Genomic DNA, 15085 nt, shown 5'->3' with positions numbered 1-15085 from the left:
GCATTGGCTCCGCTGTGGTCTCAGCACCTGCAGCCCTCCTCAGGCACAGCACAGATTAAAGCCAGTTTACAATCACTCATGTGTGTTCCCCAATGGACAGGTGGGTTAGCATGAACCCAACAATAATAATAAAAAAGCTCTCAGAGGGCACTGCGGGTTACCAGAGTTAGGTGCTGCAGGACTCAGTAAGCGCATGTCAGTATCACACTGAGATGTAAGCAGAGTCTAAAAACTTCCATTTGGAGATTGAACAATAATTGAGATTTATCCTTTTTTTATCCTTAAGCATTACTGGCTTCCTTCCATTACATCTATGACAGTGTGCTCAATCTAATCTTGTCTCTTCACATTATATAACCTGAAAATTTCCATTTAGCCACAAGAGGTTTAGGGGACAAAAACAGGTCCTTGTGTGAAACCATTTAGATATTGCCCAGAAGAATAATTGTTTTTTCCTGCTATGAAAGTGAAACAAGATTGAGTTGTTTGTCTAAATTGCTGTGGAGAAGGTATACAGCTCTTGACACAGAATCCAATCTTTCAAATAAATAAAGCTTAATAGATAAACAAAAAGAGGAAAATTGAATGGTCACTTGTGTTTCACAGCTTGTTAGTGGAGAATAAATACACCTGTAAATAAACAAAGTTTGAAATTTTAAAACAATTAAAACAAAGAATAATTATGATATAAAATAAATAAATCATTTAGAACTAATAGAACTAATAAGAAAATTCTTATTATACAATGATGTGAACATTTCATACTTTCAAGTGATCCTAACACATATTATAAAATATTATTATTACTTTATACATCAAATCAGTGTATGTCATATAAAACAATGAATCAGTTAATAGACTGATGTAATTCTAATATACATTCTGAAACGGACACAACTGGAAGATCAGAGAGGGAATTCAGTTGTGCGTTGATTCACTCATTGGCCCTCATTTATGAAAAGTGCGTACACCAAATTTCCAGCGTACACCTGGCGTACACCCAAAACCACGGTGACTTTGCGATTTATCAATATGAACGTTGGCGTAAGGCACGCTCAAATCCTACGCCAGCTCAGGAGGTGGTGTACATGTACGCACGTTTTGAGTTAGTGCTGAAATGCGCAGAAAAACTATTTCTAACACCACAAAACGCACTGACAAACTAAAGATATGATATATTATGACCCACTGTAAAAAAACAACAACATAGAAATGATAAACTTCAGTGTTTATTTTTGTGAGTTAAGCCCGGCAGGTGCGCACGGACTGGGTTCAGTAATGAAAGGCTTTCAATGACCAAAAAATTATTCAGACTGATAAAATAATTAAAATGACATTCTTCTTCTTTTAAATAATAATAATAATAATACAAATAATAATAATAATAATAACAAAGACATTCTTCTTCTAAATAACAATAAGCATCATTAATAATCAAAATCATAATACTAATAAGAAGAATATTACAAATTGTCATGCAATTATTCACATCATCATCACTATTGTACGCCCCATCACATGTAAATTGCACAAAAGCTTCTATATATTGGACAACTGTTCTTCAGATTATTAAAAAGTTCTTCACACTATAAGAAAAACATTTCTTTAAAAATTCTTTAAGAACCAAAAAATTTAAAAAAGTGTTATACCGAAAATCTTATTGGACTTTTAATCAGAAAAATGCTAAAATAGAAGCGTTTTCACTAGTGGTATCAGAGCTTTGGACCGTGAAGCATGTGATGCCTGAACATTGGTGCTTGAGCGGATGGCTGCTAGGCTCTCTCTGACTGACGCACATCATGTCTCTTATCACAGACTGACGCTGTTTTCAAGCTCTCCGTCCTTCTTCAGAAAGTTGTGACCAGTTTATCACAAACCTTACAATTTGTGTATCATCATTATGGTAGTTAGGTTTACAAATGTACTCAAGTGAACTTTTCACTTTCACCCATCAGAGTTTTTAAGTGTTGTTCATCATGAATCCATTACAATCACTACAAGTGTGTGTGTAAAGAATAAAAAAAGTTTTGACTAGCAGTGGTGGTTGCAGTATTGAGATGTCACTTCACATTCAAGCAACTCTCCTCATGCATTTTTAATAGTTCAACTGAGCAAGATTGCATCCCAAGGAGAAGATGGATATACATCATGCTGTTGGTTGGAGTGCTATGAAGCAGCATATGTCCAGGGGCTCATGGGAGTTATCTGTCAGATCATCTTATCACACGGAGATGGACAGGACAAATGTCATCCAGATATCACCTCTAGACACAGGCTGACCCGTCGGCACAGGCTGTTTGAAAAAAATGCCTGCCTTTTCTCTACAAACTCAAAGCACATGAACAACATTCACAACCTTTACAATACAGAGAGGAACTCACTCATAACTGAGGGAAAAGACTGGAAAACTTTGCAGAGATACTGCATGCTCAAGTCAGCACACACTGTAAAAAAATGGGTGTTTGTAAAACTTTACAAAGGCAACAGATTGCGTGACTTTTAGATTTAGATTCAATTATGTATCATATGTTTTAGTACATTTATTGACCGAGTTTAGAATGCCATATTGCCTACTTAAAATCTGTCTTTAATTTTGACATTTTTCACCCAGAACCGTTTTAATAGGAATTTTGGTTTAAATTAAACTAGAAAACTTTCTCTGTGGGATTTTAAAAGTTTTTACATCATGCCATAAAACCATATTGGCTTTATTTTGAAATAGTTTTCAAGAGTATATGAAATGGTTCAATATAGGTGCTTCTCATGTCTCATGTTTTCCATCTCATCACAGATGGAAGTGTTTCTTGTCTTAAAGGCACAGAAAAAAATTAATTGTTTGCCGCTAGAGGTCAAAAAGGCGTAGCTTGATTCAATGGATCATTGCTGTTTTTATCATGCTTATAGATGCTACTTCGATATGACTTGTGTTGCTAAATGGCATGCAGTTCATTAAAAAATATATATATGGTGGAGAAAATACAGTATTACTGTTACTACAAATAAAGCTCTTCCTGATTATGTTAGCCTCATCACAAAGCAGTGTTGTCTTTGAGGCTGTACAAACATGTTACTCGTGGTAATCAAGAAATCAAGAGATTCAAACAATACGACTACCCCGAAGGTATATCCAAACAGTTTCTCACCTGTTTAATAAAACATGTAATATATTAAAGCATCATTGGTTTCTCAATGCTCAAATCATGACAAAACCCCCTGAATTTTTCAGGCTGGACCAGCCAATGCGAATGTGCAGTCATAAGTGCGAAAACTCAGAAAAGTGACTGTATATACGGCAAGCAGAGCTTCTAACGGCAGCTGCAGTGATCAATTGGCGATTGGCTCTTTTACATATAATACAGGACTTATTCCTCCATAATGCACTTTCTCCCTTATAAGTGCACAGTCTTTGTATATTTAAAGCCTTTGGCCCTCATAATAATACAAATAAAAAAACATTATAATGTACCATTATAGGCTAACACACAATCACATACAGTACCTCGATCCAACACGGGTAAAAAACAACTAAACTGATTATTTTAAGTTGAAGAAACAATCTTATCCTGACACCACAAAACTAACATTGACAACAAAATCATCAATAAATGTAAACAAGTGGTCAAAGAATGCAACCATACAATTCATGCCCCAGTGCATCATGGGAACAGTCTGAATGGGACTAAACCACAAAAACATGACTTTAATGTATGTCTTAAAAAATAAAAATAAATAATAATAATCCTGCTCACCTGCTGTGCTTATTGTTCAACTTTACAATTCATACTGTAAAAATAAGTATAGTGTAAATAAAAATCAATAAAGAAAAATGAAAGAAAAAAAAACTTGTTCCTGAAAGTTGGAGGTGTTAGAACTTTTGAATAGTAAATAAGAAACAAAAAACTACTATAATCAAGTAAATCTTTTTAAGCGTTTAAAAAAAAAATTGCAGTCCACCAAATTTAATTTTACCAACACTGCAAAGAACCAACAGATGTGTTCTTCATTTCATGCAATTCATCGTACGTTCTTGAGGCCCCTGTACACTGACTTGTCAGTGAAGAATAAGAGAAAAGCGGCCGCTATGGGATTGAAGGGACTCTTGATGCTGAAGAGGGAAAGAGGGAAGTGCAATTTGAAATATTTGGTGGTAATCAGCTCTCTTTGATATGAAGATACCAGCATGTGGAGATTTTTTTTTGACATGTCATCATAGCAGCCCACTGATGGGCACTTCAGAGAGCCCACGCCGTGAACTGCAGACGTGGATCTCACTCAGTCGCATGACCTCAGTGATTTGCCCTGGCGTTTAATGAAGCCCCTGGTCCAAAGAAAGCCGGTTCAATCGCCTCCACGCCCGCTCATAAATATTTATCTCATCAGTGACAAAAGGATTTGCTCACTATCATTATGTCCTTTGTAAGTCAAATAGAAGTGGTGTGTGTGTGTGTGTGTGTGTGTGTGAGAGAGAGAGAGGGGGGGGGGGGGGGCAGTTCTCAACTTTTATCATTTAAAAATTGAGCAGAGAAGTGATTTCTGACCTCCAAACTAGTTGTAGATGGCATCAAAATGTATGTGTGTAATTTATTATTGCAATTACAACCTAGATGCTGAGAATAATATTACAATACTATAATCATCAATTACATGTACAGTGGGGTCCAAAAATCTGAAACCACCAATGAAAATGTCACAAAAGAAATTATACATCTATATATCTATGTCTGCAGTTGTAATCGAAATTATTCAACCCCCATTGCAAATCAGGTTTATTGGCAAAATGTACAGACTTTCAGCTGTTTGCAATGAACAAATCAAACAAAAGTAATTGAAATGTCTCAACACAACAAATGTTTCAAGTGGTTTCCCCAAATTCAACTGAAAGTGCAACTTTTAATGACTTCCGAGGTCTAAAAATGACTTCACAAAAGCTCACAACAGCTCAAATCTGCAAAACAGGTGTCTCACCTGAAGCAACCAATCAAGGGCTTCATTAGTTGCACCAGTTGTGCTTGAGCTAGAACACATGAAATATCAGGTCCAATGGTCCAAAAATTTAAGAGAAGATATCATCGCCCATCGCAAACAAGAAACAGGATACAATTTTGCCAATTAACCTGATTTGCAATGGGGTTGAATAATTTTGATTGCAACTGTATCTCTCTCTCTCTCTATATATATATATATATATATATATATTAGGGGTGGAGCCGAACCCGAATACGGTATTCGGAAAGGCACAAATAACGTGTTTTTTACAAATACTTATTTCGAACAAATACTTTAAAAAATATTTGTATTCGGGAACAAGAAAAACTTTATTTCAAAAAGCTGCGTTTCCTCAGGAGACCGCAGTGCAGGCCCGGATGAGCGGATGAGTGAGTGAATGACGGACACAGGCTGCTCCACACAGCAACAGAGAGTGCTCGGCTGAGCGACAAAAAACACTCAACTCCATCATTATTTTTGTTGAATAGATGTTTGTACCTTAACTGGGTTCCTGAGGCAGTTTATAACTTTCGAGAAGCGATCGAGAGATTATTCCATTACGCGGCATTATTGACGTCTGCAGTCGGGTGCTCTCATGTTCGCTCTGTTTACGTAGCTCTGTTTAGCGCGGTAATTTAGACAATAGGCTGTTGACAGAGTAACGTTAACGTTTGGTTAAAAAGTTTAAAAATGTTTGGGTAGTTTTGTCGAATTGTACGCACGTGTGGGAGTTATATGGTACGTAAGTTACTCTGTCTTTTGCAGACAGCAAGATGTAGACTGTGCTTCATAATGTGCACAATGGTATTTTATTAGTTATTGGTTTAACCATGGATGAGGTAATGGCTGTTATGTTATTTTCTTTTCAATGACATTCCTTGTTTCATTGCTGGATTTATGGAAAAACATCAACCAATATTGCATATCCATAATTATTATAATGGATATAATTAAAGAATACTTACACATAACGTAAATTAGAAGTGTAACGCAAATTTTCTTTTTATGATTACGATTTTTACGCCTATTTTGAATTTTACTCGAATACAAATACAAATACAAATACTTTTCCCCCCTCAACAAATACAAATACAGATACAAATAGCGGCTGCTTTGCACACCCCTAATATATATATATATATACACATATATACACACACATATACTGTATATACAGTTTATGTGCTGTCAAATCGATTAATAGCATCTAACATAAAAAGTGTGTGTTTATATAGGCTAATAGGCTATATGTGTGTGTATACACACACACACACACACACACACACACACACACACACACACACACACACACACACACACACACACACACACACACACACACATATTTGAAGAGTTTGGTTCCAAAATGCCTTTTTTTTTTTTGAGTAAACGCAAAAATATACAATTAAATAAAAAAACACTTAAACAAAACATGGTCAGGTCAAAGTGTCTGAATAATTTTTGGTCCCAATTTTTTTCTAAATGTTACAGGTAGTCTACTACATGAAGAATTTTTGGGTATAATATGTCACAGTTTACTTTATTTTGGTATCCTCACATATACAAATTAACTATAGTGGCCTGCACCCACTAGTAAAACAATATCAAAATTTGTATCTGGTGTCTGAATATTTTTGGTTGTACTGTATATGCACCAAACAAACTGGATTTAAATCCTTCACACAAGGTCCAAAATCCATTGAATTTGCCTAACTTATTCACAGGTCAGTTCCTTTACAACCACAGCTGGACATGTAATGGACGATAATCAGACATTAGAGTAAATGGCTCATTTTCGCAGAAGCTCATGGACACCATGTCAAATTCATTATGAGGTTTCAGAACTCATCAGAGGTATTTAATAAGAGCATTCATTAAACAGACATTAAATACTTAATAGGCATAGAATGCTGTGCGCAAGGCACTTAATCCAGGCCTAAAAATGAAAGCAATTTCCATATTCAGAACTTATGCCCCAAGGTCATGCTCTAAACCTCTCTGGAGATGTCCTGTGGCAACTGTCACAGAGGCAAGAGTTCACACGATGAAATGTCATCCAGCAGTGATAAAAGAGAGGATACCTTTAAAATGAGACATGTGCTGCATCAACAAACACATATTTTTAAGCAAAGAGCATACTTTAGAAGATAAAAAGGGCAAAATAGTCCATTAAATTATATTTATAATGCACTTTTGTTGGAGATAATAATAAAAATTGACCTGTTAAAACACATGTGCCAATTACTCATACCAAAACGCTCACACCAATTATGGCTCACAGCTCAACAGATACACGAGAATACAAATCATTTTCCTGCATTTTGTTAATCGCCATGACGGTTTGACATTTAGCCTGCCCAACACACACAACCCCACGCCTCGCTTTAGCACAAACACTGTAATGATTAGCAAGTGGAAAACAATTATGAAATTATTTCACAGCCTAAAGAAACTTTTATAATGGAGCCGAGCCACATATGGATAGGCCAATCTGTCTAAGCGTATTTGACAATGAAAGTTCACAAATGTGATGTTTGGCATGTTTGCACATTGTGATCAGCAATTATATGTCAAGGTGAAAGACCTGCAATACTAAAATCCTTCTTCCCATTAAGCAAATGACAATTCTTCTTGATTGGCGGCTTATTATGCACCTAATTTGCAACTCTCCTAATTGGCTGCCCAAAGAAACACTGAAAAATGTAAATGGAATGACTAACAGGGTAACTGCTCATCACCGAATCACTTTCAAGATAATTAGAACACCTCTATCAGCCTGTTCATTGGCCCTGAAGAAAGTGTAGCTAAATCTGATATCCACTCACAGAAGAGATGATCCAGTCCAACACACATTTCACTTACGCTGAACTCCTCTTCTTCTAAAACTATAAACAGAAGAATATATTGGCATTTAAAAGAAAATAGCGTTGTTGTAGTCATTTTGAAATAGTTATTATAACATGGATAATTCCGACTCTAAATTCTGAGCCGTGTTCCAAGCAGTAAAATGCAGATACATTCACACACACCTGTGACCATGCATTCATTAATGTACCAAGTTGATGCTTGGCAACCATAAACTCCCACAGTTAGGATAATGGTTAGGCTATTCTTGGCAGTAAAATTATGTATTTATCATTGAGCTCTCAGCTCTACAATCCTAACCTCAATCGGTAAGTAAATCTAGAAGGCTAATTTCCCTCAGGAATGTCCAAATGGTTTTGATTTAATTTACTTTTTTGTTCTACAGCATAAATTATTAAATGTGAATTTTAAAGCAGTTTGTTTTAAATGCAAGTTTTTTTTGCTGTATTCATGTAGCAACAGCTGCAAAAATCACGATTTGACTGTGATCACTTATATTGTAGAAGAAAATGTTAAAGTATTTTCAAGTAATGTTCAGTTATAAATCTAAAACAGATTCTACAACGCCATTAGCAAATTCAATTTTTTGCCTCCAATTATAGGGCTACAAAGTGAACAGTTCTATTAATAATAAATATAAATGTTTACCTCTGTGGTAAAATAGCTGAATAGACAGCATCACATGCTTATTGCTTTATAGAAATGAACAAAATTTGAAATAATTTTGAATTTTTTAGTCTACCAAGGGTATTTATGTTTAGTATTTATATTTAGTATAGAATTCACATAACACAGTTCTCACTTGTGCTTAAACAGCTGTCAAAAAAAATGTATTCACTTTTCCTGCACATGCATTATGCTCTTTTGATATTGGTGTTTGAAAGGTTCACAGAGGCGAGCCATTAAACAAAATAAGTGCCCAAAACACATTTCTGAGAGAAGTAGCCCTGCCTCTTGCAAAACCAATTCATCATGACAGATTGAAAGATTAAATGAAAGAAGTTCAATGAAAGAAGTTCACACATGACGAGAGGATTTTGTCAGTTTTGTTTACCAAACCATACTGTCAATATCACTTAAAGTTAAGCTTGAGTAACCTGATTCTTGAAATGTTTTGATATACTCACAATATAAAGAGCTATTATGTTGGTGTTTGTACCAGCAAACACCAACAAACTGTTAAAGTCACTGTGCTAAGTATACTCACAAACCATGTAATTGTGCCTTTCCTCTGGGGAATTGGACTATTTGTAAGGTGTAACAGTCAGTGGGCTTGCGGAGCGTTTGAGTGATCAGGGGACCATAAAGTAGCTCACACAGCTTGATACGCTGAGATTGACCAGCATCATCAATGTCTTGCCAGATCAAGCGTGAACCCAGAAAGCCCCATGAGGTCGAAAGGAGACAGGATTCAGTTGCTGTCTTTTGACTCGAAAAGTTTTGTCCAATCCTTGCATTCAGTCCGATCTCCTACCTGTCTGTCAACATATGTATTTCCCATAGACTGTAAAAAAATAGGTATTTCCAATCCTCCGCGCACCCTACTCACGCAGACATCACACCTCATCAGCGTATTTATCACCCAGTGTATTTAAAGGTACACTGTGTAGTTTTTAAGTTTATCAGTGATCAAAATCAATGTATTTATTCATAAATATGTCCTCATTGGTGTAAAATTACCTCTGACTTATCCTCGTAAGCGAAGAATTTCTTATCTTTATTTAGATTGGACGGTTAAGTCCAAGGAGGCTTCCATGTCGTTCCGCCATTTCGAAAAACTATAATAGCAGAGGGACAAAAAGCACTAGCATACCACAACGCGTTTTCGTTCAGACCAAGCGTCACGTGACTGAAACCAGCTGAAACTTGTCACTGTCCCGGCAAATTTGAAAGGCTGCACTGCACGGTACTTCATAATGTTGTGTGTCAAGTTGGAATTTGTTTGAAATAAATAACAAATCATCATCCGAAAGAAAACTCGATGAAGTGCAATTGGAAGAAATGTTGCCATAGCTTCTTGGTACATAACAGCTTTTTGAAAAAGCGAGGCGCTAGAGCACTATTCGTTTGAATGCAAAATACAACTTCACCGCTAGATGGGAGAAATTCCTACACAGTGCCCCGTGTTTTAGCCCATTTTTTTATTTACACAACACCGTTTTTAACTAAAAACAGAAAACTTTTTATGCATTTTAGTGCTTCATTACAAAGTGACATCGCCAACTACTGGCCTGGCATGGATAATACAGCCGTTTTTAATAATTTTTGCAGGTCTGTGTGAATGGGGGTCGTTTTGACTGTCGTCTGTACGTGAAAAATGCAAAGAAAAAACTTTTACGTTTTTAGTACATCATTGTCGTTGTAGTTTATTTAAATAAATACTATGTGTTGTCTTTATAGGTGTGTTGACTGCCACACAGTAGCATGTGTTCCTTCAGAAATCATTGTAATATGCTGATTGGTGCTCAAGAAACATTTCTTATTATTATGTTGAAAACACTTGATCTGCTTAATATTTTTTTTGTGGCGACCATGCTTATTTTTTCAGGATTATTTGATGAATATAGAAAGTTCAAAAGAACAGTATTTATTTGAATAAGGAATCTTCTGTTACGTTTAGGGATGCACCAAAATTACGGCCGCCGAAAAAGGCATTTCTGGGTTTAGGCCGAAGGAGAATAACATGTACAACTCACGCTCATCAGTAAACCAAAATCTGCTCAGATAATGTGCTGACATAAAATTTCTCTATAGACTTGTTTCTGTTTGCAATAGCCCTGTACTGCAATAGCCCAATACTATACTAACATACACAGCATATACAGGCCTATAGCCTAGATATTAAAAAAAAAACTGCAAATGACAAATCAGCTCCATAGCCGATTCCAAGTGATTAAGAGCAGTTGTGGGCAACGTAAGCAATGACGTACATCCGAGTGAAAGTAAATGGGGGAAAGTTAGCAAGAAAAGGGCATAAAAAGATTGGACTTAAACGCAGCCCTAGTCATTCAATTAGAGGCCTGCTTTATACCTGGCCACATTCACTCTGAACATCTCGAGTCGCATGACTCAGCATGCTGCCGTCATTTCTGAAGGAAGTCCAGATCGCAGAGCGCCAAGATAAAAGGCTCGAATAGCTGGTGTAATTTTCTGTGCAAAAGGGGACACAAACCCCCACATTATTCAAAAGGTCACTCTTGGAAAATCTACATGCGTCACCTGGACGCTACATGCTTGCAACTTCCTTTTGCCGCAGCGATGCTTCGATAATTGCAATATGCTACGCAAATTGTTTTGTGGAGAATGGACTCCAGAGTTATGACATGACAGATAACAGAGATCATTTTCTCACTGACAGACCTGGCGCACACAGCTGTTATTGGGGAGGTACGAGATGACTGCAATCAAAGCGAGAGAAGATCTGTCATTTCCAAACGCTGAGGATGCTCTTACCTTGGCCCTCGGCTGATTGATGTCATCACAGACGAGGATAATGAATGCCAACTAAATAACTTCAGACAAGCTCTGAAAATTCACATTATCCATTACCATCGGCTGCAGCAGTGTGTTTTGTGTATCGGAAGAAAGCAGACAGGAATATGAAAATGCAATTTTTCCATTGCCTTTATCGACAAGACACTTTTCTCAATTGCAATGTGTAATCATGTAGTCAAAAGGACATTTTTTTTTAAGTAAAACATTTTCAAATGACCTAGTATTAAAATAAGTTAAAACGTTTTAAACATTGTATTTCATTTTTGATTATTTCTCAATTGCTGTTCCACAGTCTCCTCCACAAATTATAAGAGTAAAATAGACAGAGGACACCTTTGGGAAACAAAAAAAAATCTTAAATGAAGATTTCTGTGTCATTTCTCAGCAGGCTTTTCAAACATGTTGTATTTTCAGCGTTTGACGTAAGCATTGCCCCATAACTTGAGGACAAGAGGCTTTGTTGGATTCAACTCTAAATTTAAGACTGTCACCGCCAATCAGAGCAAAATTTGTTGACAAGCAGAAATGGATACAGCTCTGTAGCATATAAACCAGACTGACAGTTTATCCAAGAAAGCTTAATTCATCTCTCCTAAGCCTCTTCCGCTCAAAAGACTGTTTATTTCTTTATTTATTCATTCAACAGTAGAAATATTTGTATCCAAAGCTGCGGTGTGGTGGTGCCAAATAAGAGATAAGGCGCTGTGCTGATGTATCACACACTTCTGTGGCACACACACATCACAAACACACTTCAACCTTCAGAAAGTAAACCCTGTTATCTGTCGAACATTCATGCCGCTTTTGAGTACAGAAAAGTAACATCAATTTACGCACTGGGCCTAAAGATATTTGTCTGGACGTCACATAAGGGTTCTTGAAATCTTTGATTTAAAACATCATAGGAAGCTTGGTAGGAGAAAAGTTCCAATTTGTGGAGATGTACACCTTTTAAATGAAAGGAAATGCCTTTGATCTTAAAAATAAGCCGAACACTTTCATCTACGGGATGTAACTTTTGTTTACACGCGTCACCAATTTCTGTAACTCAAAGCTAAATGTTATGAAATGACCAATCGGCTTTAGATTGCGGGATCTTTTGAGAAAGCTGACAATTCTAAATCAGGGGTTTTCAAACCTTTTAATGCCACCGGTCCCCATTTAGGACAAACCCTTTTGCAAGGGACCCTCTTCCTAAAATATAAAGATAGATATAGATTTTCATCTATATTTTCATCATAAATACTGGCCAAATGTTTGGGGTCAGTTCGTTTAAAAAAATAAAATAAAATACTTTAATACTTTTAATCCAAAAAGATGCATTAAATCAATCAAAAGTGACAGTAAAGGTTATTTCTATTTCAAATAAATGCTGTTCTTTTGAACTTTCTATTCATCAAAGAATCCTGGAACAATTTATCACTGTTTTCGCAAAAATATTAAGCATGTTTTCAATATTGATAATATTACGAAATGTTTCTTGAGAAGCAAATCGCCACATTAGAATGATTTCTGAAGGATCATGGGACACTGAAGACTAGAGTAATGGTGCTGAAAATTGAGCTTTGCCAACACAGGAATAAATTACATTTAAAAATATATTCAAATAGAAAACCGTTATTTTCAATTGTAAAAATATTTGACAATATTACTGTTTTTACTATATCAGCCTGGGTGAGCATAATAGATGTCTTCGCACAAATTTTAACAGTAGTGAATACAGTAAAAAAAAGAGAGAAAAGATAATAAACGCGCTTAAAATAATATCTGTAAAATATTTACTTTGTATTAAGTTGGCACTGAATCTTCATTTGCCCTCCAAAAAAAAGGTAAACCTGAGGAGAAAACTAACACTACTATGGCTGTCAATGTTATAAATATTTATATTTAATACATTTAATTTGACAATGAGAATTTTGTTGGAGTATTTTATTCATTTACATTTTTCCATTATATTTAGAACCTTTCCACTGGCGTCCCCTCATTTGAAAACCTCAACAGAAGGTTTTTAAACAATATTTATTTCTGATCCTCACAACCATGGCTATTTTTCCAAAAACAGTGAAACACAGACAGATTCTGACATTTTCATCTATGATACTCCTTTTGAGTCTCTGAATAAAGGAACAGCGCTGAAATGCAGCAGCCGTATTTAGAAGTGAGCATTTTGGCCAAATTTATAAATCAAATAAAATAAATAAACAAATACTCATTATCCTGTCCCGGAGGCAAATGCACTATTTCTGTTAATTCCAGCTGCCCTGAAAGTCTTGATGTTTACCGTGGCAGATTCAGAGTGGCACATGGCTGGATGTAATAGAGAGAAAAGGACAAGATTCTTGACCATAATAGTGCAGACTAAAGAAAAGCTTTTACTCAGCTTTCTAATAAAAGCATTGATAAAGGATCATCTATGACCCACACCAACATTAAAGATGCATGAAAGTGGATCCCATAAACGGCTGGAAATCAGCTAGCATTTAGCTAATAATAATAATAAAAGAAAACTTAAATATCTATTGTGCTTTCTCAGCAAGACTTAAAGGTACGGTACATGGATCCATGTAACATCATTCTGGATTCTGAACCTAAAGCCATATTGACCATGGTTCAAATGAAATCAAAGTGTCCGTATTGGAGCACACTGTGGTGTGGGATTCAAGCCCCATAACAACAATGATCTTTGTCAGCATACAGTCCTGCCTCCAATGCTGCTAGGACAAAAAGTATAAAGAAAAAAGAAAACAAAAAAAAGCATACTTTCTGAGCCATTTCATTGCTTTCGTGTCCCTGCAATTTCTGCTATCAGACTGATAGGGAAAAAAAAGCCATTCCTAGCGAACAATGTCAGGACTGTGGTTTAATGAGAGACGCTGATTCATCTATGGATTCCTGGCAGTGCAACCAAATTAAAAAGAGATAGCTTTGAAGGTGCTTAAAGACTATCTGTTTATCTCCTATACTGAGATATGTGAGACGCATGACATCCAGCCAGCTTTGAAAGTGTCAGGTCTGGCTAGAATTAGTAAATAATAATAATAATGAAGACTCATATTATCTGCTCTTTGATAATGAGGTGTTTATTAAACCAAAACAAGCTTGTTTGCAGCAAAGCATAAGTTACACCAACCATCACCATGCCAAATCTATTTATCATATGCATTCAAAGGTGTGCAGTCAGTCTGTTGACAGAGCGATCTCTCCAGCTGCTGTAAAGACAGAGACAGCATCTGCCTGAATCTTAATCAAATAGCACCATCTCACTGGATTTAAGTTGGTATCAAAGGCTTATTTCAAATGCAGGTGCTTCGCTGGACTGAGGGTAATTATCCCCATTATTCAAATGACACAAAGGCTGGCCCTTTCATATTTCATGGCCTTTTTGTTTTTTGTTGCCATCCCTAACGCAAGTGTGCACTTTTCTTCCAGCGCCACACAAAGGGCTTGATTCTGTTTTCCTTCTCGATGCTCCCTTTTTTTCCCCTACCGGAGAGTCCTGAGGTCTCTGTTTTGCAAACCGATTCGCAGCAATCAGGGTCTCTGGCGATTAATTAGGCTGTCTGCCCAAAGCAAGGCATGTCTGTCACAACCGGTCAGCATCACCTAGTTCTACCATATACCACACGCACACAAGCAATCAATAGCAAACACACTGATCTTGATATATGGCAAAAATGAGCAATACACCACTAAACAGCTACTTTAGATAGACAGACAGACAGATGGAGAGATAGACAGA

This window comes from Phoxinus phoxinus (assembly GCF_949152265.1).
Source record: "Phoxinus phoxinus genome assembly, chromosome: 17".
Taxonomy (NCBI): domain Eukaryota; kingdom Metazoa; phylum Chordata; class Actinopteri; order Cypriniformes; family Leuciscidae; genus Phoxinus; species Phoxinus phoxinus.
Note: the sequence above shows the minus strand (reverse complement) of the source record.